Source organism: Camelus dromedarius, chromosome 29, assembly GCF_036321535.1.
Source record: "Camelus dromedarius isolate mCamDro1 chromosome 29, mCamDro1.pat, whole genome shotgun sequence".
In the NCBI taxonomy this organism is placed as follows: Eukaryota; Metazoa; Chordata; class Mammalia; order Artiodactyla; family Camelidae; genus Camelus; species Camelus dromedarius.
Window position 1 is genome coordinate 1,160,656 of NC_087464.1, and position 25,749 is coordinate 1,186,404.

At 49.6% G+C, this 25,749-nt stretch overlaps 1 protein-coding gene across 1 annotated transcript in view; it reads right to left on the reverse strand.

Annotated features, from left to right (window-relative positions):
• Positions 1-25,749, reverse strand: part of GABRG3 (gamma-aminobutyric acid type A receptor subunit gamma3) — a 423,003-nt gene that overhangs the window by 347,070 nt on the left and 50,184 nt on the right. The window lies entirely within an intron of this gene.

Sequence of the window (25,749 nt, forward strand, 5' to 3'; positions counted from 1 at the left end):
ACCCCAATAAAAAATAAAATCAGTAGGACACTGCGACGGTTAGTTTTACGTGCCAATTTTACAGGGTCAAGGGACGCCGGGTAGCTGGTAAAACATCTGTTCTGAGTGTGTTTCTGAGGGTGTGACCAGAAGAGATCAGCACTCGAATCCCTAGACTGAACAGAGAAACCGCCCTCCCCAGTGCAGGTGGACACTGAGCGCGTGAAGAGGATGAAAAGCAGGAGGAGGCAAACGTGCTCTCTGCTTGCGCTGGGACATCCGTCCCTCCTGCCCTCATTCCTCGGCGCTCCTGGCTCTCAGTCTGGACTGGAACTACAGCACTGGCTTTCCCGGGGCCTCCAGCCTGCAGACGGCAGACCGCGATCTGCTTGGAAAGGAGACCACAGCCTAATCATGACCTAAAATGATTGAAGTCAGAAGAATCAACCATTGTAGCTTGTCTCTAGATTTCTCAGCATGGAATGCAAGCCCAAAGAATTCAAAAGACAGGTTAAAAAAAAAAAAAAAAAGGCACTACTGACATGTATAGAATTTGTGGATTGTGTCCTGCTGCCCAGACCCACCTGGTCACACCTGCATGCCACGCAGCACTGACACACTAGAGCTCACGAACAACTGAAAACAGAAACGTACACGGGGAAATATACACGAGGACTCGTAGCTCACGGTGAAAACGAACGTGACAGTGAAGGTACGTATGTTCACGCATAACCGAGGGACTGTGCTCTACACTGGAGGTTGACACAGCATTGTAAACTGACTGTAACTCAATAAAAAAAAATTTAAAAAAAAAACAGAAATGTAACAGCATTTGAATCATTTACCTTTCACCCTGCAGAGGAGACAAATCTCTTTGTCGTATGAATTAAGAAATGATCAAATTTAGAAGAATGAGACATTATATTGTAAAATTTTTACACACACATTGTATTTTTAAACATTCTATTTTATTTTTTTAAATATATTAAACATCATATTGTAAGCCAGCTAATCATGCGTAGCTAGTACGAATGTTGTAAATGTAATACAGTAACTAGTAGTGGTATTTTATTACTAGTGGACTATAGTTTCATTGTAATCATAAATGATTAACTTATAATTTGTTAACTGAATAATTAGTTAACAAAATAGTATATTAAACAAGAAAAAAACATACAAAGATGATATATTATTATCGATTTGGAAATGAAATACACAAGTGTGAACATAACCGACCCCAGAAGTCTGGATGTTAAAGTTCCAACTCAGCACCATCTACATTCCTGTGTTTACTTTTTCAGAGGAAATCTTGGTCTGTTTGGCTAGCAATGACTTTACTGCCAGCAAAATCCTCAGACCCTTCTAAGATCCACCCTGAGGTGGTGTTTTATCGGAAGAGCAGCAGCAGGAGGATGAAGTGGCTCGTGCCCGCTCAGGAGCAGGTGGGGGCGGGGTGTTAGGAGGTGGGAGGACCCTACTGGGGCAAAGCCCCCTGCAGTTACGGCTGAGCCGGAGCCTGCCCCAGACGGACAGCGGGCAGCACCCTGGAAGGCCAACACACTCATCCAAGGGGCTGAGAAACAGGGGTTCAGGCGCAAGACCAGCAGAAGGAGCAGGAAACAGCCCAGTGCAAACACATTCTTCCACACAGGACAGAACACACTGCAGTTTTTTTGTTTTTTCTTTTCTGAAGCTAATCTCACGTCATCCAAGCGCAAGTGGATCACATTAGAGTCTAGGCTCACTTTGTTCGGGGACTGAATCTCACTTAAGAATCTGCATACGCACAGGGATTACCTTTACGCCTTCCTCTGCCGACAGACTCTTGCCTTGCCTCTGCTTCTGAGACGGATGGATGCCCATCCATCTCAGAACAGGGGACGGGAGCTCACTTACCTCAGATCTCATTTAACACATGTCAGAGAGCATCCGGGGCACCTGGCGTGATTATCTCATCAGCCCCCACCCAGCTGTCTATGGCAGAGAGAAACAAACGAGCTCGGGGAGGGTGCACACACATGGGCATCTGGTGTCACAGGGCTGGGCGCGCTCCCTCTGGGCCCCTCGCCTCTCCTCCGCCCCCACTGCGCCCCCACCCTACACTCACACAGGCCGTTAGTCTACAGCAACGGAGGCAGAACGACACAACGGGGAGAAGACAGCCTCTTCAGTAAGTGCTGTGGGGAAAGAATCCAACTTCCACACACCACACAGAAGATGAACCAACAATGGACTGAAGACCAGAAACTATAAAACTCCTAGAAGAAAACACAGGCAGTATGTTCTCTCACCCTGGTCTTAGCCCTTCTTTTTGGTTATGTTTCCTCAGGCAAGGGGAAACAGAAGGAAAAACAAACAAATGGGACTACAGCGAACTAAAAAATTAAAAAGCTTTTGCACAGTGAAAGAAACTGTCAACAAAACGAACAGGCCACCTACTGAATGAGGGACGATATTTACAAGTGATCTCTGATAAGGGGTTAATATCCAAAATATACAAAGAACTCATACAACTCAATGTCAAAAAAATAAATAAATAAACTACCTGATCAAAAAATTAGCCGAGGATCTGAAGAGACATTTTTCCAAAGAAAACACACAGCTGGCCCACAGACACATGAGAAGCAGCTCAACATCGGTACTCAAGGCGGGGAGGGCTAGGTCAAGGGGCAGAGCGCACACTTAACACACACAGTGTCTTGGGTTCAATCCCCAGCACCTCCTCTAAAAATAGAAATAAAGAAATAAATAAACCTAGTTACCTCCCCCCCAAAAAACAAAACAAAACAAAAATCGCTAATCATGAGGGAAATACAAACCAAAGCCACAGTGAGACTGTCCTGGATTGTATAGTAGTTTGCTTAAATAATGCTCTGATTTGTGGGACTGCTGCCTGAGTCAACATGGCACGTGAAAACAAGGCACTGCTTGAAGGATTGGATTCACCAGGAGCCAGGCTGCCTCCTTGCTCGGTGTCTGGGTGCATGTGAAGCCCGGGCTGAGGTGACCAGCAGGTGCAGGTGGCCCAGAGGCTCCTGGAAGAGAGTCGGGGACTGGCCGTACCAGAAGAATGCCTAGTGTCTTAAAGTAGAATCGAGAGGGAGGGCGCTGGGGTCAGGGGAAGTCTCACAGAAGGAACCATTTCAGCAAAGACCTTCAGGAAGTGAGGGCACAAACCTCGTACACATACAGGAGGCCCAATCCCTGCAGAGGGACAGGAGCACAGGTGGGCTGTGCCTGTCTGTGCAGGGCAGGGGTGAGGACGTGGTGCGGTCAGTGAAGGCAGGTGCTGGGGCGCACAAGCAGCACCTGGGCCGACCCAGGCCTCGAGCTCCCGCCTGGCTGGAGGGTTCTGAGCCCAGAGGAACCACAACCCAGCTGGGCACACAAATCAATCGCACTGACAGTATTCAAGCCCTCACACCTCTGGGGAAAGATTTCAAAGGCAACTTCCAGACGGCTGTTGAAGAGGAAGGCGTCTTCCTTTCCTACAGGAAAACTGTGATGCCGGCTCTCACGGAGCCTAGGGGTGCTACGATTTTCTGGTTTTACGCTGTTAGCATAAATGGCAGTCTCGGGAGTCTGAAACCTGCATGTTGTTCTCAAGCAGCTAAAAGTCTGGTGTTTAGTGCCACTGGGGTTGGTGCAGGAGCAGGGAGGAGCAGGACCCAGGCTGTACCCCCTGCTGCCCCCGAGGAGGGGCCACGCACCGCAGCACTCCTGCCCACACTCCCGGGGCTCTGATGCTGAGCGCCGGATCAACTCCTTGTGGTCTTTCTAAACATCTCCCTGTCTAGGTGTCTGCTTCTGACGTCAGCCGTGGGCCTGGCACCTGGAATTGACAAGGGCTCCCCTGGAGATTCTGACGTTTCCCGAATACAAGTTCAAAAGCTCTGGCTCAGGGGCTGGGCTGGCCCAGAAACAGTGCCAACAGCCCTTCTCAGGAAGAAAGAGAGAGACTGGGCCCTCAGCAGAGCAACGAGCACAGGAGAGGCCTGGCCCGCCTTCCAGGAGCAGTGGGGCCGCGGCTGTCGGGGGAGGGGCGTATGAGGCCCTTCTGCCCCACCCGCTGCGGGACCCTTGGCCAGAGCCTCCTCCCAGGCTGCGGCAGGACCCCCCTCGCCCCCAGATGCAGCCGCTCCATCCGGTCCCCACCCCCACCCCCGCCGAGGGGCAAGAGCCCTTCGGGTGTCACCCTGCCCTTCCCTCCATTCACTAAACAGAAATGAGCTATTCTCAATTCATTTGTTTGAACCCCTGTTCATCTGATTCTCTTTTTTTCTGTAATTCAGTTGTTTCACAAATTAAAATCTTATTTGGGTTCAAAACATTTAGCAAAATGACCTTGATTAAAACCTAATAGCTCCAAATAAAGATAAAGTGTACAATTAAGTTGTCTCCCAGGCTGAGGTAATCCATCTTGCCTCCACTTTTAACCCAAAAATAGATTCACAACTGCCTCTCCCAGATCACTAAAGTCGGTAGCAGCCTGACAGCAAATACAGTATTATTTCCTTTTTTTTTTTTTTTTAAAACAGAGCCTGGCTGTGATTCTCAGAAGCTAAAAACAAGGATGCTTGCAAAGTATGAATATGCACCACTTTAAAACCTGGCATTGCCAGAGATGTCTCAAGTGTTGAAAATTCCCTTTTCCTTATTCAATAAATGGAGTATGATGCAAAGGGAACTGCCCTGAACTTTTCACATGCAAGAAATATGAGATCTGAGAATCTCAAACGCAAAACGAGGCCATACACTAGCCCCTGTGTCCCTGTCCTCGGAAGTACAAGGCTTTTACTTTAGTCTCGCAGGCCTCCCCTGAGCCTCAAAAGGCTGACTCAAGAGTGAACCATCAGGAAATGTGAGGATTTAGAAACAAGGAATACCTGTTGGACCCGGAAACTGGTAACAATCTGAACTACAGACCTTCACACAGCAGAGTCACTGAACTCCCAGTTTCCTGTAAGATACAGATAAAGGCCTGACGCACACTCCTAACTTGCTCTTACAGAAAGCAGATCCCCCAACAGGTGAAAACTACCATCTGCAAGCATGCAGACCCCAGACAGGCAGAAACCAGAAGACTGGGGATGCTTGACACTCCACCATGATGCCAGCCATCCGAGAACTGAGCACTGATCATGAGAACCGAGAGCTGATCATGCACCCCGCAGCTCACTCCCTCACACTGCCTTTAAGAACCCTTCCCTGAAAGCTATCGGGAAGTTGGGGTCCTTTGAGCATGAGCTGCCCATTCTCTTTGCTTGGCACCTGCAATAAATGCTGTACTTTGCTTCACCATGACCTGGTGACAGAAGACTGGCTTTACGACGTGTGGGTGAGCGGACCCAAGTTTGGTTTGGTAACAACTTCTGATCTGTATGGCTAATTATGGTAAGTGCTTATGGCTCCCTCTAAGCCAGGCCACAGGTGTGACAGTCGTGCCTAAGACTCACAGTGATGGAGGTGCTCACACTTCTCCAGTGAGTCTACACACAACTGTATGAGCCAGGAGCCAGGTACAGGTCCTTTACCCAACTTGGGATAATGTGCACTCCTCGGCTTTTTATTCCTCAGTAGTGCCAGTGATGTTGTCAGAGCAGGCAGCCAGCCAGGTATGAGCCGAGAAAGGGGGACGCAGGCCAAATGGCAGGAAGTGGACAAAAAGGAGGGAAACAGGCCAAATGCAGGAAACCCTACATCATGCAAACAACAGGGGTCCCTGGGCACAGAAAGAAAACCAGGACCTCTGGGCTGATAAGCGGTCACACATTTTGGGGTGACAAGTGGCTGGAGGCTGACAAAAAAAGGTGAGAAAAGGCAGGAATCTCCAGTGTCCAAATGTAACCTTTTGCTCATTATGCCCTCATTTCAATAAAATGAGCCTTGCAGATTAGAAGTACCCATCATGCACCGATGCCGTGACACTTCCAATCCAGACTAAATAAGGACAAAAATCCCTCCTCTCCTCTGGAAGGTGGAGCTGGCGTGGAAATCAGGGGATATGACCCCAAACCCCTCCCTCCCCAATGAATATTCCACCCATTTATTTTTACACCCTGTGTAACCAACTTGCCAAAGCAGCTCAGGGCAGCTGCTCACCTGAGTCGGCCCGCTCTCCCTGTGAGAATATACTATCCATCCCTTAACAAACCCTCTCTTTACTTTTCTGACCTCCCTGACTCGTCTCAGTTCTTTCTGTGATGGGACAAGAACCTAACTGCCGGCAACAATGTAAGAACCACAAGACTGGAAGGTCCCACTGAGGACAAGAATACTTGACCAGAATGTTCCTTCAGAGCACAGCCACCTCACAATGCCCAGCGTGTTGGGTTTTACATGAATGTGTGACGGTTTGTCCCTGGAAAGGAAGCAAGCACGAAAAATTATGCAATGACTAACTGAGTAAGCAACTGACACCATACGGTGCCACTACAGACGTTCTCTTCTGAGGTCTTTCTCCACCTCGGTATCAGAGAAGAGTCACTAACAAAGGATTTTAAATAAGGAACAATGTATGTAAAACAAGATTTACAGGTGTGGCCATGATGGCAGCTGCATTTGGCTACAGTTTTGCCTGAAGACATCAAATTATTCTAAGCGTCTGTGAGCTGCAGATGTGTCTGATTATATTCTGACTCTAAAAGAAGAAAAGCTGGAAGACAAAACTGTAATGAGTGTTCTCTTCCACTCCCAGACTGGAACAATATTTTAAAAGCCTATTTTGGGCCTATTCTCAGACCTCCAGAAAGACACATCTCCCATACGCAAGAGCAAGGAAACGTGCACGTGAGGTGACTTTAAAATCTGGAGATCAAAGGACTTCCTATCACGATTTTAAAGAGCAAAAGAAGCACGAAGGACCAGCTGCTCCTGTAACACAGAGCCGCAAACCAAAGTCCGAAGAGGAACCTGGGGGGGCACAAGGATTCGGGAGAGGACCGCGCAGAGCGCTCGGCCACCTGACACACAGCGAAGGATGCTTCATGGCGGCTTTCACGTTGCTGGACAACACATGAATGAGCCAGAGAGACACTGAGGAAGAAGAAATGATTGTAAGAAGCATGTAAGGACCTGCCTGCCCCGTCTCACCATTCTGACCTCTGAACTCTGCGGTTCTCAATCCAAGCTAACATCTGCCATCTGCTTGGACACAGCCAACAAAAATACCACGACCCATCGTTTGCAAAAGAAGAGCCTGAAATTCTGCTCCAAAGTTAGCCAGTGTTTCTCGGTGCGATTAGCGTTAATTGGCCTGTTGCTGGGAACTTGCTTTTGCTGACAGGGAACAGGAGGCCGCCCTGCAGGGCGCCCGGAGCCTCTGGAGCGGACCGCCCCGGGCTGGGTCTCAGGCCAGGGCCTAACTGCACTTGGTTCCTTGTCTAAAAAGACACTGGAAACACCAATTTCATGGGGCTCCGTGAGGACTAACTGAGACAATGTGGGGAACCTGTGCGGTGGGTGCCAGGAACGCAGTAGAGGCTGGTTCACTGTTCTCTCTCCTTCACTGAACACGTATCTGCTTTTGATAGCCGAGTGGTGTGATTCTAGTGTTCCCCGACACCCAGCAACTTCAGCAGATCTGTGGTTTTGTGCTCTATCTGAAAGCTACTCAAACTGATTGCGGCCAAAGCACATATCATTTCATTCATGCCACACAGTTTACCTCGCAGTTGACACAAGGTGCGTCCAGAACGAGGAAACGACAAAGAGACACCGTCAGGCTGGGCGCAAACCAGTAAGGACGGAGCAAAAGGGACCAACCTTCTGCCGTTTGTGTCCTGGCCAGAGCTGGCGGGACCTGTGCCCTCTTCCGTGTGTCTCGGATGTGCCGCACCCAGCAGGAGACCTCTGCGCCTGCTGCTCCCTCCTGTTCGGACGCCCCGAGGCCACCCCAAGGCCTCCACCACCCACAGCTGCTTCACTGCAGTGCACGCCCTGAGCTCTCACAAGTTCCCCAGGGAGTCGTCCGGAGAGCTGAGCCACGCGGAGTTCCGCCTGAAGGTCACTGCACAGCTGCTCGCCCCACTGCTTCCAATAACTCACCTCAGCTTGTATAATGATCTATTCCAGTGGTCATGGGGATTAATGGCAACTTTATCTTCTAGGCTTCATCACCTTGATTTCAGAGACTGTCTAGTTTGGCACAAAGAAGGTGTGTGATCAGCTTCTGAGATGGCTCCCAAATATCCCCTCCCCACCCCCCGCCCTTGGGAGAGTCTCTCCTGTGGGCAGGGCCTAGTGACGGGCTCCTGACAGACACAGCCAGAAGGGAGGGGACACCTCTTCCAGATCAGATCACAAAAACTCACCTCTTAGGCCTCCCTCCTCTCCCTTCTCTCTCCTTCTGTCCATCTGTCCGTCTCTGGTCTCTCTAACATAACCAGCTGCCCTGTGGGAGGCCTGCGTGGCAGGAACTGAGGGAGGCACCAGGCAGAGGCCAGCAAGGAACCAGGACCCTCAGCCCGACAGCCGGTGAGGAACTGAGGCCTGGCAACACCACCTGGACGCGGACTCTCCCCCGGTCAGGCCTTGAGATCCTGCAGGCCCAGCCTCCTCCCCAGCCTGGGAGAGACCTTGGGGCAAAGGGCCCAGCTCAGCCGGGCTCAGATTTCTGACCACATAAACTGTGAGATAAGAAATGAGCCCCTTTAAGCCCCAAATGTTGGGACAATATGTTATGCAGCAATAGGTAACTAACCCACTCTTCGATGCACTCTCCTAACCTCATGGAGAAACACATATTTACATCCCAGTAACAGGAAAACAGATGGGGTGTTTTCTGAGTTGTAGGAAGAGAAATGTCCCATCAAATCCAATTCAGTCAGTGATGCCACCTGGGCTTTGCTGCAGAAAGAGTTACTAGGGAGGTGGCAGACGTTAGAGCTGGGCTGGAGACACAGAAGTATTTCCGCCCAGTGCGGGGAGGCACGCAGGAGCTAGTCAGACGCAGGTGGAGCATAAGACAGGGACCGAGCATGTGCTCAGAGCCCCCAACCCTGATAGCTTGTGACCTAGAACAACACACGAACCTACAGAGAGACAGACAACAATGACGTGTGATGAGAGTCTAATACCCCAGGAAGGGGCCTTAGCCCAGCCTGGAGCGATGGCGGAAAACATCTCAGGAGTGGAAGGACCATAACAGTGACACAGCAAAGAGAAGCGGAGCACTCCAGGCAGAAGCAATGGCACCCGCCAAGGGACAGAGTCCCCATGCCTTGCAGACGGCCCGACTTCCATGGCAAGGAAGGTGGAGCTAAGCCCCGAAGCCTGGAAGCACTGATGGGATGTGAACAGGTGGTCAGGAGGGGCCGGGAGCTCCCCGGCCGAGAGCCTCTGGCAGCATTGAGCTGGCAAGACCTGGTGAGCAGTCGGGCCTGGTGAGCAGGAAGGGGAGGGGAGGAGTGGGGACAGTGCCAGGGAAGGGGAGCTGCTGCAGTCGCACAGCCACATGGAAGAGCCAGGGGGGCATCCTCAGAAGGCTCTCAGCAGAGGGCTGGCCGGCTCTCTCCACCTGCTCTGGGAGGCTGCTTGGCAGCTTTCACCCGGAGGAGGGACGTAGTGGAAGCAGCTGAGGTCAGCGGTAACGGGAGGGGCTGCAGGGTCTTGGGTCAAGGCTCCAGACTGGTTCCCGGGCAGGTAGCTTCCTGGCATGGTGAGAGGGGCCAGGAGGGCCGGGGAGGGCTGGAGAGCTGCTCTACGGAAACCCTCTAGTCCAGGTGAAAATCAGTGAAGAATGAGGTCTTCCGTCAGCAGGTAAGAGTAGGGATGCACAGGGGACCACGAGGGCAGTCCTTTGCATCAAGCGAGGCCGCCAGGGTGCTGTGTCCGCATACACAGATCTGGTCTTCGAGAACCTCATTCACTGCCTCAGTTTCCTCTAAAGAAATCAACCACCACAAAATCAGACCCAAAACAGGAGACCTGCCTCACATGCAGATCAGGGATGTTCTGAAGGAGGCCATCCTTCCTCCAACCACATGATGACCTGTCGGAGGGGCTCCTGTACCACTTCGGGTCCAGGACAGTGTAGCAGAGAGGGACTGCAGGGGGCAAGTCGGGGACAGACAGCACTGCCCCTTTGGCCCTGTCTTCCCGGAGCTGCAGAGGTTAAGTTCAGAGCTTGAACCTCAGCCTGCTAGCATCACCTGGCCAGCACGCCTCCGGGCCAAGGCAGCCAAAGAACATGAAAGACACAGATCAAAGGTGATACCGACTGTCGGTTTGTCTGGATTGGCTGATTTTGTAAATGAATCCGTTGCTAACTTTACGGAAACCAAGAAGGGGAAGTTTGGATGGCCCAGTTAGATGTTCAGGTAAGGAGCTACGTGAGGAGTGGCTGCCGAAGAGCCACATAAGATGTAGGAAGAAGGCAGAAATCTTGCCTGCAGTTTTGGGTAAAAAAACTCAGAAGAGGCTCAAATTAAAGAATTTCCAAATAAGGAGCACTGTGTGTGATGCACACCGCATCTGAAGTTCTCTCACGAGTGGCATTTAGTCTGCCCGACATGCCTGGAGAGCGAGGGAGAGAGATTTTCAGTAAATAGCCTACAAATGCGGCTTGAAGGCTGCACACTGCAGGAGTTTTCACCCCCCAGGGCACCTCACAAGAAAGGCCAGCTCCCCACAGAGAAAGGGTCTTGCTGGTCAACTTCAACAGACCGAATAACTCAGAGAAGGCTGGACGATTTCAGGAGGAGAAAGAAAGGGGAACTGAATTCACAGGGTCACTTTTTTCAATCTCATGTAAATTCCTTTCAAACGCTTAAACCTTAATTGCTTTTCTCATTCAAATGTCTTTCTCAAAATATCTAACCTGTAACTTTGAAGCCAAAAAAAAAAGGAAAACAGAATTTTACTGCTTTCTTTGATAACTCCAGGTCATTTTCATTCCTTTGCACAGCTCCAAGGACAAGTCTATCTTTAGACTTCAGTATTAAGAAAGAGAAGGATGGGGCAGATCAGAGCATCTACAAACAAAAGGTGGGTGGATTGCAAATCTTGCATATCATTGGCAGTTAATTGTTGGTAGAAAAATTGTGAAGACTTTCTTCAGTTTTATAAAATCCAATTTCCTTGTTGTGTCATAAATCATAGGACATTTGCTCTGGAAGAGACCAGAGCAGCCACTGTGTGCACATGTTCCTTCTCCCCAAGAATCCCTCCAGCAGCTTGGTGTCCACGGGGTACCTAGGTACCTGGAGCGGGTGGCTCTACCCTATGGGAGCAAAGGTGCAACCCGCCTGCCTCCAAAGCCCAGCCACTCATTTTGTTCCAGTTCTGTCCTCTAGCAGAATTTCACGTGCTCTTCCGTGGAAAAAGCAGCAGGCAGTGTGGTCTGTGCAGACTGAAGTGTGTCTCGGGATTCGCCCAGCCCGGGGCACCTCGCAGCCTGAGGTGCCCTTAGCAGACAGTGCTGGATCCGCGGGACTCCAATCCCCCAGGACACACGCCCAGCCCTGCTCTGCTATCGTAAGCCGCGGGGTAACTGGTGTGCAGGGACGAGAGCGGGGCAGCAGACCCGCCAAAGCAAAGACAAGGACGTGGAAGGGCAAGGAAAGAAGGACCAGGCTGAACCAAGTGAGGATGCAGGAGGAGGGGTGGTGTCTAAGGAGGACAAACTCCCCAGGGGGATAAAACAAGAAGCAGATTCTCGTGGGTGAGAGGCTAAATAAGAATGAGGAGCCCCACAGTCTATTTCAGGCTTGGGTCAAGCCTCGGCAACAGCATCACCAGCCCACCATGCATCCCCAGTGGCAGCCCCGGGAGGTGTGTGTGAAGGCTGGCACTCCTTCACACACATGAGGTCTGATATTTACTTTAAAACAGCCTCAGGAATCAATGGCATTTTTCACAGAACTAGAACAGAATTTTTAACATTTGTATGGAAACACAAAAGACCCCAAATAGCCAAAGCAATGTTAAGAAAGAACAGAGCTAGGGGAATCATGCTCCCTGACTTCAGATTATACTACAGGGCTACAGTCATCAAAACAGTGTGGTACTAGCACAAAAACAGACACACAGATCACTGCAACAGGACAGAAAGTCCATAAATAAACCCACACACTTATGGTCAATTAATCTATGACAAAAGAGGGAAGAAGATACAATAAAGACAGTCAAAACAAGTGGTGCTGGGAAAACTGGACAGCTACCTGTACAAGAATGAAATGAGAGCATTCCCTAATATACAGAAATAAACACAAAACGGATTAAAGACCTAAATGTAAGACCAGATAGTATTAAACTCCTAGAGGAAAACACAGGCAGAACACTCTGACATAAATCACAGCAGTATTTTTTTGATCCATCTCCTAGAGGAATGGTAATAAAAACAAAAATACACAAACGGGACCTAATTAAACTTACAAGCTTTTGTGCAGCTAAGGATACCATCAATGAAAGGAAAAGACAGCCTACAGGATGGGAGAAAATGCAAACAATGTGACGGACAAGGGATTGATTTCCAAAATATACAAATGGCTTATACAGCTATCAAAAAAAAAAAAAAAACCAATCAAAAACTGGGCAGAAGATCTAAATAGACATTTCTCTAAAACAGAGATACAGATGTCCAACAGGCACATGAAAAGATGCTCAACATCACTAATTATTAGAGAAATGCAGATCGAAACTACAGTGAGGTATCACCTCACACCAGTCAGAATGGCCATCATCAAAAAGTCTACAAATAATAAATGCTGGAGAGGGAATAAATGCTGTTGGTGGGAATGTAAATTGGTGCAGCCACTATGGAGGACAGTATGGAGGTTCCTTAAAAACTAAAAATAGACCTACCATGTGATCCTGCAGTCCCACTCCTGGGCATATAGCTGAAGAGAACCCTAATTCAAAAAGACACATGCACCCCACTGTCCATAGCAGCACTATTTACAATAGCCAAGACCTGGAAGCAACCTAAATGTCCATCAACAGATGACTGGATAAAGATATGGTATAGTTATATACAATAGAATACTATTCAGCCACAAAAAAGGAATGAAATAATGCCATTTGCAACAACATGGGTAGATCCAGAGATTGTCTTATTAAGTGAAGCAAGTCAGACAAAGACAAATATCATATGATATCACTTACGTGTGGAACCCAAAAAAAGACACAAATGAACTTATTTACAAAACAGAAATAGACTCACAGACAGAAAACAAACTTAGGGTTACCAAAGGGGACAAGTGGGGGGTAGGGATTAACAGATACACACTATTATATATAAAACGAACCAACAAGGACCTACTGTACAGCACAGGAAACCGTATTAAATATCTTATAAAAACTGATCATGGAATAGAATCTGAAAAAGAACAGACATATGTGTGTGTGTGTGTATAAATATACACGAATGTAAGTATAATTGAATCACTTTGCTATATACTTGAAACTAACACAACATTGTGAATCAACTATATTTCAATTAAAAAAAAATTTAATTAAAAAATAATAAAACAGGCCTCAGGAATATGGTTCTGACAAAAGAAAGATCCGTGCGTTCCTGACAGACACAATGAACCACTGAACAGTGGGTCTTATTTAGAACCGAGTTGTAAAACTGATTTGGGGGCTCAGAGAATCAAACTCAGTGCTGGGAAGGGCTCCTTTTCACATCCTCACACCACGGCCATCCCAGGGGCTGGCTCGGCGCCCCCCCCCCCCCCCCCCGTGCAGCGGTTCCTTACATGTGACTACTGAGCAGCCGGGAGCAGCCGGGGCCCCTCCGGGGTGCCGGCCAGCAAGGTGAGGCTGGGGTCAGGTGCGTCTCCACACCGAGGGGCCCCTGCCCTCCTGTACCTTCCTCACTTACTCAAGACAAGAACTCCAACGTTTCCGTAACGGGCAAGCCCTCTGCTCCAGCTCCTGTTCTGGGTGTTCCCCCTACAACAGGAGGGGCCCTGCGGGGCCCTGCTGCCTTCCAGACACCCCCACTTTCCAATCTGCGGCTCACGGAGCAGCCACCGAGTTACACGAGAATCATCACTGGGAGCCACTGAACTTTGCCACACTGGCCCCTCTCTCCTTTCTGAAAGTCCAGGCACTATTCACTTACCCTCACCAAGCAACTGTCCAACTGTCCTACTGTCCGTGATTTACCAAGTATCGTGGATACCAGCTTCGTGCTCTCGTTGACAAACTTTTTCAGGACCCTAGAATCACGATTGGTCTGGAGTAGGACTCCCGTATTTAAAAATAAACAACTTCAGTGTTGAATTAATTCTTAACATTTATTACCGTCTTTCCAGTTTGAGGGTTATTGTCTTACAACTGAATTTCACAAACCTCTTCCACGGGCACGGAACCCCTGGTAATCGCAGCGGGTGACACAAAGCACAGCTCCCAGGCAGTGACCTCCGGGAGCAGCTTAAAATGTCTGGGGTCAGACGTACATTCAGCCGACAGGATGTATGGAGTATATGACCTGAGTGCCACCACTGAAGGGTTTGTTTGTCTTGTCTGTTTTTACTCCAACAGTAGCTGAAAAAAGGCACCAACTGAACGATGGTGGCGTCTTGTGGAGTCAGGGAGGGCGTCAACGTGAGCCTTGGAGAGCGAATATCATGTTTATAGAAGGATAAACTAGACAGTCATCCCAGGAGAGGACCAGGATGAGCAGAGGCGTGGAACACAAGGGAAGCTGGGGGCAGGCTGCTGGTCCAGCACACCCAAAGCATCGCGCTTCTGACAGCACAGTGCACAGCGAGGCTGAGGGAGGCTGGAGGCAAACCGCGGGAGGACCTTCTACAGGCGCCTGGGACCCCACAAGGTTTCTGAGCAGAAGAGCACTGAACTCAGACCCACCTCCAGGAAGACAGCGGCACCTACAGTGAAGACGGCATGGAAGAGAGAGTATTTCACGTGGGAAAGCCAATTAGGAAATTATGACACAGCCCAGGCAAAAGACAGCGCAAGCCTGAAGAAAGAGCAGGAAAAAATTAAAGATACAAAGGAAAGCGCTCCAGGAGCAAAGTTCCAAGGGGCAGAAGACAGCCATCAGTGCAGGAGAGAGGAGCAGAGGGGCAGCTGGGGGCCAGCGGGGACACCCCTCCCCAGCAGGGCAGGGCTCGGAGACGAGACACTGGGCGGACAGGGGCTGCCAGCCCGGGATGCACCTGGGAGCATGGATCGCCGATGTCCCCACGAGCACAAGGCGCCCGCCACCGCCATCCACAGTCCGGGAAGCAGAGGGAAGTGAGTGTCTCCACGAAGGCCCACCTCCCTCGCTCAACTCCTCAGTGATCACCAGTGAGGGGCAGAAGATACACGCGTTGTTCACTCTTTCTCGGGAAAGATCGCTGTTTCCCTCCCTCCCTCCCTCCCGCCCGAGCCCTCGGCCTTCCTGGGGTCCCTCCTGGGGTCCCTCCTGGGGTGGCTCTGACACTGTCCATCCCCCCCTGCACCTGTGCTCGGCACTTTGGAGGACGAGGCCCCACACACTCCTGAGCGGCCAGCTGCATCTGGGAAAGTTCCAGGCAGGCTTCCTGCAGCTTCTGTGATCCCGGCCACTGCACCTCCCTGACCCCAGGGACCAGGTGACGGCGGCAGTGTCGAAAGCTCAAGAAAGAAGGAGAGCAGGGGTGTGGCACCACAGGACGGCTGAGAAGGAGGGGACGTGGCCCATGTTCGTGGGGCTCCTTCCTCACAGAAGAGTGCCTGGGTTTGGGGAGTGACAGGACCCCATGCAGAACCCCGTGTCTGGGGGTGATGCCCTGGGATGCTCACACAGGGCCCGGCGGTGTCTGTGCCCTCGGGAAACCCCAGACACGGCAACGTAAGCCACTTCCACTGGAGTCAATCTGAAATGACATTTGCGGTCATCTCTATGAAAACAATGTTGTCAGAACATCAGACACTTGGGTGGGGAAATAATCCCCACTTAACAGCATCACCACTCGACAGAAAACATTACCTAACTAGCGTGCTTTTAAACTGCAGTATCTTTTCCAAAAAACCTAAATCATTCTAGCAGTTTGAGTGACAGCATCGCATCTGGACAGAACTACAGACGAACACATTTCTTTTCACTTCTCTTCTACATCAGGCACGTTGCTGATCTCCCCTTCGGACTTGGGGCAAGGCGCACGCACACCTGCCTGGCTAAAGAGACCTAACAGACTGGAGTGGCTGAGACCGAGGAGCAGAAGACCCTGCTCACCTCCTCCCAGGGGTACACCAAAACTGCAACTGTTCACAGGGCTTCTGTCTATGAGAATGAATAAAGACAAGCAGAAAAGATTTTCCAGAACTAAAGAAGGAACCACAACGAGATAGGCAGGAGGGGCAGAGACAGGGTGTAGCCAAGACCCCCACTCCTGGCGGAGGGTTGGAGGAGAACCACCAATGGGGAGACAATCACAACTGCAGAGCCTCCTTCAGGAGCAGGAGGCTCAAGGCCCCCATCAAGCTCCACTGCCCGAAGGTCCTGCACCAGGAAGACGAGACCCCAGACGTCTGGCTTTGAAAGCCTGGGAGGCTTCATTTCTGGAGAGCCAGCGGGCGGTGGGAAGTACTCCGCACTCACGGGCTCACACAAAGTCTCACGTGCTCTAGGACCCAGGATAGAGCAGGCATTTGAAGAAGCCTGGGTCAGACCCACCTTCTGATTTGGGAGAGTCAGGAGGCAACTGGAGCTCACCTTGGGAACATGGACACTGACAACAGCCATTTAGGGGAGCTTCTGCTACCACGTGGACATTGGTGCTGGCAAGCCATTTTGTAACCTTCCCTCCAGCTTATTAGCGCTGGGGGCTCACCCACCCCCCAGCAGGCCAGCACCAATCCCAGGGCCCCTAAGTCAAGCAGTCAGCTGTGTGAGGACCCAGTCCCACCCACTGGGGGGCTGGCACCAGCCCCAGGCCCCTCCCAAGGTCCCCCACTCGGCTGCTTCAGGACCTGAATCCATCTACCAGTGGGGCTCCCGGACCCAGCCCTGCCCACCAGCAAAGCGACAGCAGCCCTGGGGCCCCAGGCCCTCCCGCCATCCCCTCCAGGACCCAGCCCCACCTACCAGCAGCCAGCAGCCTCCACATGAGCCAGGGCCCGGAAGCCACCAGGCCAGGGGCCAGCACCGACTACAAGCACGCCCACAGCAGTCGGCCCTGCCGCAAAGAAGGGCTAAGTCAGCCCACATCGGGGGGGGGGGGCGCCCCAATCATTCAGCTCTGGTGGGCAGAGGAGAGCGGTGCTGGGCCCCACGGGACATCTCCCACATAAGGCCGCTGGCACCAGGCTGGGAAGTGTAACTGCAATACCTCACACACACAAGTACACACAGGGAGCAGGGCAAAATGAGTGCTCATATCAGACCGATTTAGAACAAAGCCTGTATGTATACGAGATGACAGACGGTCACTAAGCTTACTGTGGTCATCATTTCAAGATGCATGTAAACCAAATCGTGATGCTGCACACCTTACAGTTACACAGAGCCGCGTGCCAACTGTGCACCAATAAAACCGGAAGGAAAAAGGGACCGAACACAGGCACGTGCGCAGCACCGCGCGGCTGGCGGGTACCACGAGAGGCACAAAGGTTGGGGAGCGCCCTGTGGCTCTGGGCCTCTCAAACCTGAATCAGAGGATAAAGGTGTGCACGGCCGGTCCACACGGGTGTGTGGTGTCCTGTGCCTGGCAGTGCGAACAAGACGTAAGGCCCTGCCCCGAGAACTCCCATCCCCACATGCTCCCCACCGGACTCTGCTAAGCAGCTTCTTAGATTGCTTGATTCCTTCCCCATTCATCCTCGCTGCCCAGGTCTTGACTGGAAGCCTGCTCTGAGTCATGCATCTGTGCCAGGATGGGGGACGAGAGATCATACATCTGGGCCCTGGGGGACTTCGGAGTCTCCTGGGGGAGACGGTGGTAAACAAGTGGTTATCACCCATGAGGGGGTGTCCCAGCCACCACGGCTGTGGGGGTGTCATTAACACGCAGGGCTCATCCTGACTCTGGGACACACAAGCCCTGGTCATACCCGGGGTGCAGTGGCCAGAAGGATCTGACATGATGCATGCCCCGGGGGGATGGAGCGCCACTCTCCCTCCCGCATCTGGGTCCTCCCACTGCACTGGGTCCGGTCCAGTGTCCCCCTGAAACCCCCCACACCCACACAGCGAGCCTTGCTGCCCGGGAGCTGAGAGCAGCAGTGCCCAGTCACAGGATCCAGCCTGGCTCTTCCAGAACAAGGGAACAGCGCGGCTTCTCAAAGCGGGGCACTCAGGAAGGAGCGCTCACACCCCAAGACCAGCCCTGGATTCCAGCCAACTTCCACTTACTCTCCATGGGCGGGTCTCGTGGTCCCGCTTTCAAGTGGAACAGGAACCCCTCCCTCACCGGGCAGTTCTGGGACCCACGAGACAGCGACGGACGGAACCTAAGCAGGAGAGCAGCTGTCCAGGGACGGAGGGATCCCCAGAGAGGGAGGTGAGGGTGGGGGGAACTGCGTCCTCCCTGGTCAAGTCAGAGTCACGTGAAACGTGAGCATCTCTTAGAAACGGCTAGAGCCTGCAAAACGGGGGACGAGCCCGAGGTCGGTTTGCTAGGGTTCCCATAACGGAGTGCCCCAAACCAGGTGGCTCAGGCAACAGCCATGTCTCATCTCACTGTCTGGAGGCTGGAAGCCCGACGCCAAGGTGTCAGCAGGGGTGGTTCCATCTGAGCACCCAGAGGGAGGATCTGGTCCTAGCCTCTCTCTCTCCCAGCTGCTGGTGGGTTTGCTGGCATCTTTGGCATCTCCTGGCCTGTAGATCTCTGCCTTCATCTTCACATGGTGTCCCCCTTGTGTGCGTGTCTGTCTCCAAACTTCCCCTCTTTAGAGAGACACCAGTCATGCTGGAGTAGGGCTCACCCTTCTCCAGTACGACCCCATCTTAATTAGTTACACTGCAGTGACTCTGTTTCCAAATAAGGTCACAGCCTAACACACTGGGGAAGGACTTCAATGGTGGACTGGAGTCGACAGGGCGGGGCGGCCCTCCCTTTCAGAAAACGCTTTTTATATGCAACATAAAAACAGTGTTCTTTTCCGAGGTCCAAACTGTAGCCCACGCTGTGAAAAGTGAGGGAAATCAACTGTGAGATATCCAACAGAAATGGAAAAGCTCAAGATGAAAAGAAAAATAAGCTATTCACACACCTGAAGGAGCTGGTGCGCAAGAATCTTATTTATTCGTCCACTGGGGCCTCTCGACTTAATCCCAAGGGACCAGAAAGAGCTGAGGGTTTTGGCCTCAAGGGCTCACAGTCAAATGGGCACCTGCTCCAGACTGAGGTTCACTGGAGCTCTGGTTTTAAAAGCCTTTATTAGCTTTTAAAGCTTTTCAATATCATCTTCTCTTTTTGAAGATTTTTCTTAATTCCAGAAATCATTTCCATTCATCCTGCGTGGCTCTCTCAATATATTCTACTGATTTAGTTAATAACATGTATATTGTAGACACCATCATTACTATTTCTATTTGGCAAGGGCTTTCTGTCTAGTGATAAATCAAATCTCAAGCACACAAGCTTTACATATAAAAATATTACTTTCCATTTCTTAAAAGGACGTTAAAGCTACATACAAAACCATCTTCTTAAACAACCGCTAACAGACCACAGCTCTGTTTCCTCGCGCTGATACAGCTAGAAGAAATACATCACTAACTCCCTTTAGTTTCCCTCAAAGAGACATTATTTATAGGGGAAACCTGCACACGCTGGAGTTTAGAAAACCTCTCTCTTCCTCACTAACCTGAAGACATCTGGGAAGGTTACTGAAGCGAGAAGGAGATCCCACAGCAAAGTGTCACAGGGCTTAACTCTTGGCTCCAAGTTACTTCCTTGCCGACTATTAGAAATTCAACCTTATTCTAACTAAACCTAAAATGTTGGTTGAAAATGCATGGCTGTGACGGGACAGCTTCTCCTAGGCCAACACTCTCAGTAAGAACAATAGAAAAGCTGGACGTTATTTGATGAGGCCAGACACCAAGGAGGCAGGCTTACGTGAGCAGCGCGCTCTCTGCAGAGCTCACCTCCTGCCCGCCTCTGATGCTGGGTGGGGAGTGGCTGCTGAGGGTGAGGACCCAGCAGAGCGCAAGGAGGAACAGGAGGGCCATGGCTTTAGAGAGAAGAGATGATGGGGGAATGAGCCAAACAACATGGGCTTTCCCTCAGTACATTTATACGCTAAGTTGCACAGGGTCAAGAGGTTAAAAAGCAACTGGAAAAAAATGGCTCAAAAAGAAGAACAGAATTTTCAGCCATTTCACATTGTCAGAGGTATAAACACTAGAGTTCAGGATCATTTGGCAGGGGCCCTGGGAAGCATCCTGAGCCCTCTGTCGGGACCCCTGGGGAGCTGTCCACAGGGCCGGAGGGGACCAGAGCTCACCTGAGCCTCAGCAAGATGGTAGAACAGCCCCTATGCAAGCTCCGACCTCCAGACATGAGAGGGAATGGTGCCGGAAGTCTCTGCCACTTTTGTACACAATCAAAATTACCAGGCAGACAAAAAATGCGGCCAAGCAACAAATGAGATGATAAAAACGGTACCACGGATAATCAGATACTACAGCTGTTAGCCATGAATTTAACGATTAACGCGTTCAGGAAAACAGAGTGCAAGATGTGGAATTTCACCAGAAAATCGATGTCTGTTAGTAACAAACAAAATTAAAATTTTAGAAATGAAAATAACTCAGAATGATACATGCACCCCAATGTCCACAGCAGCACTGTTTACATTTACAACAGCCAAGACATGGCAACAGCCTCAATGTCCATCGACAGATGACTGGATGAAGAAGCTGTAGTGTATTTATACAATGGAACACTACTCAGCCGTAACACAGAATGAAATACTGCCATTTGCAGCAACATGGATGGACTTGAAGATTGTCATTCTAAATGAAGTCAGAAAGACAAAGAAAAATACCGTATGATATCACTTATGTGTGGAATTTTCAAAAAAGACAAATGAACTTATTTACAACACAGAAACAGACTCAAATACATAGAAAACAAATGTATGGTTACCAGGGAGAATGGGGGTGGGAAGGGGTAAACTGGGAGCTGGAGATTTGCAGGTACTAACTACTATATATAAAACAGATGAACAACAAGTTTCTACTGTACAGCACAGGGAACTATATTCAGTATCTCATAGTAACTTACAATGAAAAAGGATGTGAAAATGAATATATGTACGTATGTGTACAACAGAAACATTATGCTGTACACCAGAAATTGACACAACATTGTAAACTGACTAGACTTCAACTAAAAAAAAAAAGATGCAAAAAAAAAAAATCACAGTAACTGAAATTAAGAACGCAACAGACGGCTTTCAGATAATAGACACATGAGGAGTGTCTTGAGATGCTGAGACGCAGGCTGGAAGGTGTGCACTGAGTGAGCTTGGTGGGCGAAGGGATGGGAAGAAATCCTAAGGGACAAACGGGACTTGGGAGCAATGCATAACATTCACAGGACTGGAGTCCTAGAACATGAAAAGACAGAACGGTGCAGAAGCAGTATTTTAAGAAATAATGGCCATAATTTTCCCAACCTGATGAAGGATATCAAACTACAGACTCGAAAACTGAGATGGATCTTAAGCAGCACAAATGCAAAGACCAGAACAAGGGTGGCACTGTGGTGTGGCAGCCTCCCCTTCTTTTGGACTTTCCTGAGCTGAGGATCCTTCAGAAAAGTTTCACAAAGCAATGGACATCCTCCAGGGACAACAGACCCTTCTGGAATGGAATTTACTTTCTTCTCTCCTGGCCTTTCTGTGATTCCACATGGTCGCCAAACTCACCTCTCAAAACTGCAGCCCCAAGTGGCCAGGAGCAGAGATGAGGTTCACAGATGTCACAGCAAGCTGCATACGCTCCCCCACCCCACCCCTGGCTGCACGCCCTCCTGCGAGTTCTATCCTTTTAGGCCATGGGTCATATAACGGAGCATATTCCAGTGATTTTTAACCTGTCTCTTTGATCTCCACAGCCTCCTCCTTAATTTCTGGGTAACACACAGTCACAACCAGCTGTTACAGTGACATCATATCCACTCAACCACTAGGTCCTGGATACCCTCAGATGGTAGCTTATACCAGCTCGGTTAAACACAGAGGGGAATCAGCCAGCCTTAGAAGGCTGCATGCTCTATGATTCCACCTATACCACTTTCTGGAAAAAGCAAAACTATGGAGACAGTAAAAAGATCAGTGGCTGCCAAGGGTTAGTGAGGAATGAGGTATGAACAGGTGGAGCACAGAGGATTTTTAAGGTAGTGAAAACACCTTGGATGGTACAACAATGGTGAACACACTATACATGTCATCACACACTTGTGAAACCCCGCAGAACATGCAGCATCAAAAATGAATCCCGACGCAGACTGCGGACTCCAGTTAATAACAATGTGTCAACAGCCACTCAACAATGGTAACAAACGTACCACACTGACGCAAGATGTTAACAGTAGGAGTGAGTGTGTGTGTGTACATGCACGCGTGCATGCGCACACAGAAATATATGGGAACTTTCCGTGATTTCTACCCAATCTCTGCAAATTTAAAATTATGCTAAATGAAGTAAGTCAGACATAGTAAAATAAGAATTGTATGCTCTTACTTATATGTGGAATTTAAAAAACCTGAAATCATTGAAACAGAGAGTAGATTGGTGGTTTCCAGGGATGGGGTGGGGGGTGGTTACTTACGGGTAAATGTTGCTCGAAGGGTACAACCTTCCAGGTGCTGAGATGAGCAAGTTGCAGGGATGTACATATGGCGTGGTGACCACCGTTAACAGCACAGTATTATACACTTGATACTTGCTAAGAGAGTAGATCTTGAAAGATCTCACCACAAAAACAGAACTAAGTCGGGTGACGGAAGTGTTAACGAACCTTGCTGTGGTCATCATTTCGCGATGTGTACACACAGCCAATCACCCGGTACTTCATCTTCAGCTTATATAATGTTATATGTCAATTACATCTCAACAAAGCTGGAGGAAAACGTTTGAACTACTTTAAAAAAACCAACTCTATTAATTTTTTTTTTTAATAAAAGGAAAGTGGTCCTAGCAGGAGACTCACCCTTGAGCCTGTTTCATCTCAAGTCCTAAGCTAGAGCTTTAGCTCTGCAGGGGCTGGGCTGTGGTTCACACCAACCGCAGAGACACAGTGGGGTCAGAACTAGGTATCTGGGTTCTCTGTCCCCGTGGGCTCCAGCTCACTCACCAACACACACGTGGGAAAGACTTATCTTCTCTCCCACAGTCTCATGAAGATCCAACAACACAGGCTGATGGCCAAGAATAGGTATCAAGCACTGGTTTTCTTTCTTCCTTTCCTGAAAGGTTTCTTACAGTGAAAATTCTCAAAAATAAACTCTCAAGCCCCTTTATATGCAGCCCCTATGGGCCTGAAACAAACCACACACCATCTCTGTAAGGAACTGTGCACATTTCGATATGTCATAACGACAAAGACAGAGGATGTGACTGAAGCTTTGTAAAGAAAGATTCTCCTCACCCCAGCTGAACCATTTCTAATCTCTGTAACCAGAAAAAGCAAAAACTCCAGGAGAGACAAGATAATGAAAATCAATCTGTTAAACAAGAGACTGAAATGCAACTTCATTTTTCTTTAGTGGAGAGGATGTCTGAAGCTGAATCTTCAGTACTAATAACACCAATAGAAGAAGCAGACAAGTAGGAAAGAGGAGAAGGGGAGGAAGAAACAGCTGTTTTCTCTCTTTACTTGATGGTTAAATGAATATTGGGGGGGGGCATAATTTTACAAGACTTTATTTAGCTTATGGTCAAAACCACAATAAAAATTTATATCTTTCAATCCTGTACACGTCTCTAAATTGCACCTTTTTCTCAGAATGTATTTTAAATTTGCTTTAGTCTCTCTCACCTTTTTTAAAATTATTATTGATGACTCAGTCCCCAAAACCCACTTAAACAGTCAGTTCTCTGCTTTTAAATTGCTCTTATTTTTCACGAGGTCCACTTTAAAGCATTTCACATTCTTTTCAAACTGTGTCATTAGGTTTCATAGACAGAGTGGGTACATGTGATGTACTTAGCAACGTGAGAAGAAGCCTTGTATCATTCCAACTTCTAAACAAAGTGCCATGAAGACAAAGGCTAGAAATACTCACCCTTGAGGAAGCAGATGTGCAGAGAGAATTTTCAGGGCAGCGACACTACTCTGTGTAACGGTGGAAACGTGTCATTACACACTTGTCCAGACCCACAGATGTTAACACCAAAGGTGAATTCTAGTGTCAACTACAGGCTTTGGGTGATGATGACATGTCAGCGTGTGTTCACTGCTCGTACAAATGTACCACCTGGTGGGGGATGTTGATAGTGGAGGAGGCTATGCATGTGGGGGGAGGGGGCAGGGAGGATATGGGACCTTCTCTGGACCTTCCTCTCAATTTTGCTGTTAACCTAAAACTGCTCCAAAAAAATAAATCTTTTTAAAAATAAAAGTTTAAACTTAAAAACAAAAAAAAGCAACGCAGAAGCCCCTACCTTCTGAGGCCTCTGAAACCTCCCTTGGGGGTCCTGCATGTTCCCTCCTCTGGTCACTCAGCCCTGCACCTGTCTTTGCTCTGGTTCCCTGGGTTCCCTGATGGTTTGTTTATAAATCTGGATTTGAACTAATCTCTCGTGAAGCTGGACGTGCACACACCTCACATGGAAGTGTCCACACACTTTCCCCATGCGGGGTCTGTCTGGGGCCTGAGGGTGACGTGACTACGGTCAGAGCCTCAGCCCCCGCACAACCCAGCTCCGCCCACCACGTGGCATTCAAGCAGCACGTCAGCCCCTCAGACTCCAACCGCGTGCCAAACCTGCCGTCTGCCCTTTCACGGGGACCTTCCCACGCTGTCCCACCTGGCAGGCTCCTGCCTAGCGGCCAGGCGTCAGGCTGAGAAGACCTCATTGGAGCAATCTACTCCAACTGCAGGCTTTCCGGGGGCGGGGTGCCTGTCATTAACAAAGTCCTTACCGCCTTGTGGGAGACTGTCACTTACTCTCAGCCTCTCCTGCGGTGTAGGGTTTTCATACAGAGATGTCTGTCCATTCCAACAGCAAAGCCTAACCCTGGGCACAAGGTGGATCTCAACGTTACAGGAGTTCATGAAAAACCCCCAGAACCCCAGGTGCAAGCCGCTGTCCCTAAAATGACATTGTGACTATGTGTCCATGGGGGCACTTCTGTTGTAGTGTCAGCGTCTGAATGAAGTGTTGTGTAACTAACATAACAGAACTCCAGAATAAGAAGCAAACTAAGAAGTGATGACTCTATGTGGTCAACCGAAGAATTATTTACCAGGGGAGGGGATCACACTTGCAGTTTACGTTCACAATCTGCAGCCCACAGGTTGTGTGCGGTGAACCCTCTTTTATTCACGTCACCTCCTTGCTGGTGCCCCATCTCCAGTTTACGGGTGACATGGGGGATTTTTAAGTGAGTCACCCCCACTGAATATCACTTCACCCCCACATGGAACCTTTATATATTCATCAAAGAGAACATGAACATTTGCATTATCTGGCAATGAAAAGAAATGATTTTGCGATTCATTTTGGAAGGGTTACGTCCAACTACAGAATCATACAATGAAAGGATGGCATTTTCAGTTGGCACCGTGCAACGCCCCCTGTCAGCCTCACGTGTCCCCCGAATCCAGGAGCCACTGTGGAGCAGGGAAGCACAAAGGAGGCCCCCTGCGTCCAGG